This window comes from Triticum dicoccoides, chromosome 7B (genome assembly GCF_002162155.2).
Source record: "Triticum dicoccoides isolate Atlit2015 ecotype Zavitan chromosome 7B, WEW_v2.0, whole genome shotgun sequence".
NCBI lineage: Eukaryota > Viridiplantae > Streptophyta > Magnoliopsida > Poales > Poaceae > Triticum > Triticum dicoccoides.
In genome coordinates, this window is record NC_041393.1 from 753,169,686 (window position 1) to 753,176,248 (window position 6,563).

At 52.9% G+C, this 6,563-nt stretch overlaps 1 long non-coding RNA gene across 1 annotated transcript; it reads left to right on the forward strand.

Moving 5' to 3' along the window:
- The first annotated feature begins 6 nt into the window (after positions 1-6).
- On the forward strand, positions 7-2,143 carry LOC119335732. The gene is made up of 2 exons (XR_005162003.1): positions 7-213; positions 1,544-2,143. It is a non-coding gene; the product is annotated as an uncharacterized LOC119335732 (long non-coding RNA).
- The last annotated feature ends 4,420 nt before the right edge of the window (positions 2,144-6,563 follow it).

The window sequence follows — 6,563 nt, forward strand, 5'->3', positions numbered from 1 at the left end:
ACCGGCCATGGCCAGCTCTTCTGCAGAGGAGAAGGCTTCGGCCCGCTCGAGGCTCCCGTCGCTCCAGCACCGACGGCAACCCTCGTACCCTTTTTCGGTTTCTATTAGGCTGCAGGCTGCCATCTACGTTTTTCAGATTGGTTGTCTCTCCTCCTAGAGCTAGGCACGCAAATGCTTCAGATCGGCTCCATCTCTCCTCCCGCTCGATTTCAGGTGCCTTTCTCCTCATTGATTGGTCACATATAGCTTCCTCCTCAGAGATGTTTTTCTCTATTGGTGATGCATATATTGGGTAGGTCTCGCCATCTGGCCTTGGCTTGTATATATGATTCTTGCAATTCGACAACGTATATAAGTTGCTAGGATTTGATCTAATAGAGCAGGATGGGACTATTAATTACAAAAGAAGTCCAATATTTTAGCACATGGACTATTTTTTAGCGGCCCATACCAAAAATTTAAATTCTGGCCTACGTGACGTCTGAAGTTGGAGACCAGATAGGAAACCGGACGATGACGTACGAAAATTGATAGTTGATGTGGATGGACCAAAAACGGGCGAAATTACGATGGTAAAAAGGAATAGCTCAGAATTTTTTATACCCGGCGCGCTGGCCGAAAACTGCGCCAGACGGGCGCGTGTCGTGCGGTCGTGCACAATCGAGCCGCCCACGTTTGCTCCGGCACAAGTTTGACCAGTCTCCATGCCACCTCCCTCAACGCGGTTTTTTCTGGGCCTGTCACTAGCCTTTTTCTCTTTTTTTCTCTGGTTCTCTTCTTTATCTCGCCCTTCCTTATTTTTCCTGCGTGTGGGACAGGAGGCGACCACCGCACTACCACACACATAAGATCTCCACTCCATGGTGAGATGCCGCAACTGGTACACAGTGGAGCTAGAACCACACCCCTGCAGAGTTGTGACCATGTGTCGAAAAAGTTGGGAGCTCATTGACGCACCAGACGTCCTTTTGCTGGAATCATCGGCTTCCGAAGCTTCAACCAGCGTGCGATAGAGCTGGAACCGTGCCCGACAAAGTTGCAACCTTGGGCAGAAGAAGTTGGATCCCGCAGACGCACTAGTCTATTTTTTTGTTGCAACCTCTACATTTTTGCTAGAAGCGATCACACGATTTGCTGGGACCGTTCATGGAAATTTTATTTTTTGAACGGCGACAAAGAATGCTACAACAAGGGACGATGAAGGTTGCAACCGACGCCAACAAATGCTACAATTGTTTTGACAGAAGCTGCAACTAGGCAATGGCCGGCGATGACGATGCTACAACCACTGGACCGCTGCAACCACACGATGGTGATGCGGCCCTGACGATGACGACAATGTGTTTTTTTGCTACAATCACGTCATTTTTTTTGCTGCAACCGGCAACCAAGAAAGATACATCCAGTTAACATTTTTGCTACAATGGCGACGGCGGGCGACAGTTGTGAGCTCTTTTTGCTAGAACGAATATACTCTTTTGCTACAACCGATCGACTTTTTTGCTATTGTCGGCATGTTGAGGAAGAGTACATTTTTTGCGAGGTCGTCGCCGGAGGTGCTCCAACCGGCGACCGGCAACCGGCGCCACCGGAAGCTGCGCCCGCTGCCCCAGAACTGCAACTCGTCGCGACGAGGAGCTCCAACCCTGGGAGGGCGCGCCGCTACATGCGAGAGAGTTGGCGAGAAACAGAAGAGACAACAGCGGTGAGTCAGGGTGGACACGGTCCGGGCCGGTCCGGGCCCTGACCGAGCCGCTGTTTTGACCGGCCGCCGGCGAGCCGGACCGGACCGGACCGACCAGCTGGCCGGTCTTGATTTCAGGGACCGGACCGCTGGCGCTCAAGCCCGGGCCGGACCGAGAGGACCGGCCGTGGTCACCATCGTTGAGGGTAGAGCACGGACGGCGGCTTGCCGGACGGACCAGGAAGAGGGACAGGGGACTCCATGGTCGAGATCGGCGATGATGCACACCGGCAGAGACGAGATGTGGCGGCGCGCACGACTGTTAGCCAGGAACCTGTGCCTTTTCTTCCTTAGCAGTTTTTTGTCTTACATGCAAGTAATGTAATGGGTGCATGAGCCCACGATTGGCTGTCTGCGGGCCTTGCCGTGATTATTGGAACAAATTTGACGTGGAGTTAATCATGGGATGGCGCCATAATGATCGGATCGAACCATGTTTCCCACTTTCCCTCGTTCTTTCAGTTTTAAGCAGTGCTATATATATATTTCAACGAACAATTTTGATGTAAACTTTATGGACGTAGTTGAATTTGATTGCAGTTCCCTAAAATCGTGGGGCTGTCACAATCCAAGCGAAACTTGCACGTACAGATTTGGTAAAGCCTCTTATGTAGGAATAGATGTTTCCTTCAGTTTTCTGTTCAATTAAATAAAGGGAGCGTGGGATGGCGCGTGATAATCGGATCAAACTGTTGAGTCGCGAATAAAAGGAAACGGCAGCGCGTGGAGTAAATCGTGGGATGGTGCCGTGATTATCGGATCTGATCCCATTTCTCTCGTTCTTTCTCTTTTCTGTTTAACTGAAATAACAGCGTGTCACCTGAGTCTTCTTCTACCTCTTGCTCCTGTTTTGAGTCAATTGACTGAGTTACACTTGACTCCGGTGAACAAGCGCCGGGGCGGGGCACGGCCGGAGCGTCGCCGGCGGCTGCAATGTCGAGGAACAATCTGCAGCCTCGGTCCGCTCGGTCGGACCGGTTAAAGACCGGACCGGACCGAGTAAATTTCGGGCTGAAATTCGGTAACCGGACCGGCCAATTTCTTCATCGGGCCAGGACCGATCGGTCCGGTCCAGAACGGGCCACGAGCGGGCTGAAAAGCCCGCTCGTTCCGTCCAGCCTGAGCGGTGAGGGTGGTGACCGGTGGTGAGGGTGCTAGACACCTCAGGCGTCAACGTTGCGTCGACGGCGGGGCCGACACATTGGAGTGTTGCAACCATGGAGCGCTCGACGGTAGGAGTTGCCACCAGTCGATGGGAAAATTTCAGCCAATAGCTGAGAAAGCTACATCCAGTATTTGGAAAAGCTTCAACAAAGAAAAGCCACACCGGCGAGGCACAGTGCTACCACCATGGGGGAGGGCAGCGAGCCCATCCAGCAGCGTGGGACGGCGGAGGAAGGAGGTTTGGGTGAGGAGGAGGCGGCCGGCGACCGGGAGGACGTCTAGACGACGGGGCGTAGTGCCTCTCTCTCTCGCGTGCAAGCTGATTCACGTAGAAGGAAAGAAGGAGATGGGAGGAAGACGACGCGCGCAGGCGTCGGGAAGGTGCTACAGAGAGGCGACCTCACCGGCGGTACAATGGAAGCTGTTGCGGCTGCTGTGAGCGCCGAGGACGAGGGTGCCATGGCCGGGGGCGAGCGCGACGGCCATGTTTTCCCAGGGATTTCCTCGTATGGGGGTGTACGCGAGGATGACGGAGGAAAATCAATCAGATCTAACAGCAGGTACCGGTCGCACAGAATGGTTGGATGCGGGCCGGTCGAAAGTTGGGCCGGCGCGCCGACGCACAGTAGTCGCCTTTATTTTTTGAACAACAGTACAAACACAAGCGCTCATATATATGCGCATACACTCACCCCTATGAACCAAGTGATGCACATGACATGCCAGAGAAGACGAGAGTGACCTTCGCAAGGCAACTCATATGTGTTATGGGCTCCGCCTGTTGTTAATAGTTTGGGTTGAGCCGGCGAAACCATCAAACGGACCAACATCGTGTTAGAGCATCTCCACTCCCCCCCAACAGGCCTCAAGGCCCTTTTTTATCGCCGATGCTAAAAAAACTGCCCAGTCGCGCCCCAGAAGCCCACTTTTTGCTGGTTAGGGCTGAATTTGGCGCCAACGGACCCATGCCGAACCCGACGCGCTGAGGGGCGCCGGGGGAAACATTTTTGGTGCGAAAGCTCGGTGGACCCGTCGAGTCAGCGACCAGTCACGTTTCGTCTACCTCATCACCTCGGTTTCCCGTGGGGAATCAATGCCAAGGCTGCCGGCGGTCAACCTTCCATTGATTCTCCACGGGTGGCTCAGTGATGGCGCGACGACGCGCGCCACGCGTACACATGTCCGCTGCCCCCTGGCCGCTATAAAAGCCGCCCCCTCCCTCGCCGGTGGACGCACTCTCCTTCGCCCGCAGTCCCTCTCTCGCCGCCCAGGCCCCCATCTCGTCCCTCTCTTCCCCTGTCTACAGCCACCGCGTCCACAACCACCGATGGGAGAGCGATTCCCTGATGATGGAGCGGTGGCCAACGACTTCGGCCGCCGCCACCTGCACGAGTGGGAGGCCTACCTCCTCCACGAGGCGAACTACCCGGCGCCTCCTGACATGAGTGTGCCGGGGCGGTGGAGGCTCAGCGCCGGAGGTGTCCCCGTCCCCCCGCAGCCCGACGCTGACCGCTTCCACACCGAGATCGCGCACGTTCGGGCCTCCGTGCCGGAGGAGGTGCGGGGCCGTCCAGAGCACGCCGCCAGCAACCACGCGCACTGGGCGGCATACTTCCAACGCCGCCACGAGGAGCAGCTCGCCTCCACCAACAACGCGCCGGTGAGGGGGCGCCACAACACCAATGGCCGCCGCCTGTGGTGGGGCGTTCCCGGACGCACGCTTGATACGTCTCCAATGTATCTATAATTTTTTATTGTTCCATGCTATTATGTTATCTGTTTTGGATGTTTTATATGCACTAATATGCTATTTTATATTATTTTTGGGAATAACCTATTAATCTAGAGCCCAGTGCCAGTTTCTATTTTTCCTTATTTTTTGCTTTTTCAGAAAGAAATACCAAACGGAGTCCAAACAGAATAAAACTTTCGCGATGATTTTTCTTGGACCAGAAGACACCCACGTAGCTTGGAGAGGGGGCCAGAGGAGTCCCGAGGAGCCCACAAGCCCTCAGGGCGCGCCCTAGGGGGCGCGCCCCCGGCTTGTGGACCCCTCGGGAGTCCCCCAACCCTAATCTTTGCACTATAATTTCCAAAATATTCAGAAACCATCAGGGGCATCCACCAAAATACTTTACCGCCGCCGCAAGCCTCTGTTCCCATGAGATCCCATCTTTGGGTCTTTTCCAGTGATCTGCCGGAGGGGGATTCAATCACAGAGGGCCTCTACATCAAACTTCCTGCCCTACCGATAATGCGTGAGTAGTTTATCACAGACCTACGGGTCCATAGCTACTAGCTAGATGGATTCTTCTCTCTGTTTGATCTTCAATACAATGTTCTCGTCGATGTTCTTGGAGTTCTATCCGAAGTAATACATTTTTGCGGTGTGTTTGTTGAGATCCGATGAATTATGGATTTATGATTAGATTATATATGAATATTATTTGTGTCTTCTCTGAACTCTTTTATGCATGATTAAGATATCTTTGTATTTCTCTTCGAACTATTGATTTGGTTTGGCCAACTAGATTGGTTTTTCTTGCAACGGGAGAGGTGCTTAATTTTGGGTTCAATCTTGCGGTGTCCTCACCCAGTGACATAGTAGGGCTAGCGAGGCATGTATTGTATTGTTGCCATCAAGGATAAAAAATGGGATTTACATCATATTGCCTGAGTTTATCCCTCTACAACATGTCATATGACTTAAGGTGTTACTCCGTTCTTAGGAACTTAATACTCTAGATGCATGCTGGATAGCGTTCGGTGTGTGGAGTAATAGTAGTAGATGCAGGCAGGAGTCGGTCTACTTATCATGGACGTGATGCCTATATTCATGATCATTACCTTAGATATCATCATAACTTTGTGTTTTTCTATCAATTGCTCAATAGTAATTTGTTTACCCTCCGTATGCTTTCTTCAAGAGAGAAGCCTCTAGTGAAACCTATGGCCCCCGGGTCTATTTTCCATCATATATTTTCAGGTCTATAAATCAAAAACCCAAAAATACCTCGCTGAATTTTATTTACTTTTATTTCTTTTATACTATCTCTATCATATCTCACCCTTGCAAGTGACCGTGAAGGGATTGACAGCCCCTTTATCACGTTGGGTGCAAGTGTTTGATTATTTGTGCAGGTGCATAGATTGAAGACTTGCTTGTACCTCCTACTGGATTGATACCTTGGTTCTCAAACTGAGGAAATAGTTATCTCTACTATGTTGTATCACCCTTTCCTCTTCAAGGGAAAAACCAACGCAAGATCAAGAAGTAGCAACGCTCCACTTCATCCTCGAGCACCTCCAGGGCGGCAACGAGCCGCCGCTCGAGTACCCAGCGGCCCCGGCCCCATTCCCCCGCCGGAGCGGCGGCCTTTGGCTGCCGACGCGCATGGCGGGCGGGTCCTCTTCTTCCTCCTCCTCCTCCCGCTCATCAGGTTCACCGGCACTAGCCAACGTCAAGGTCGAGCCCATGGAGACGCCGCTCGAGCGGCGCACCCGTGGTGGCGCCATAATCATCAACGAGGGCGGCCGTGGCTCCTCTGCTCCCTCCTCCCACCTCATCAATCCAAAGACAGAGTCGGGGCTCGTCATCGTGAAGAACGAGCATGAGGACATGGCCACCGATGATGAGGCCACCCTCAAGTGGGCG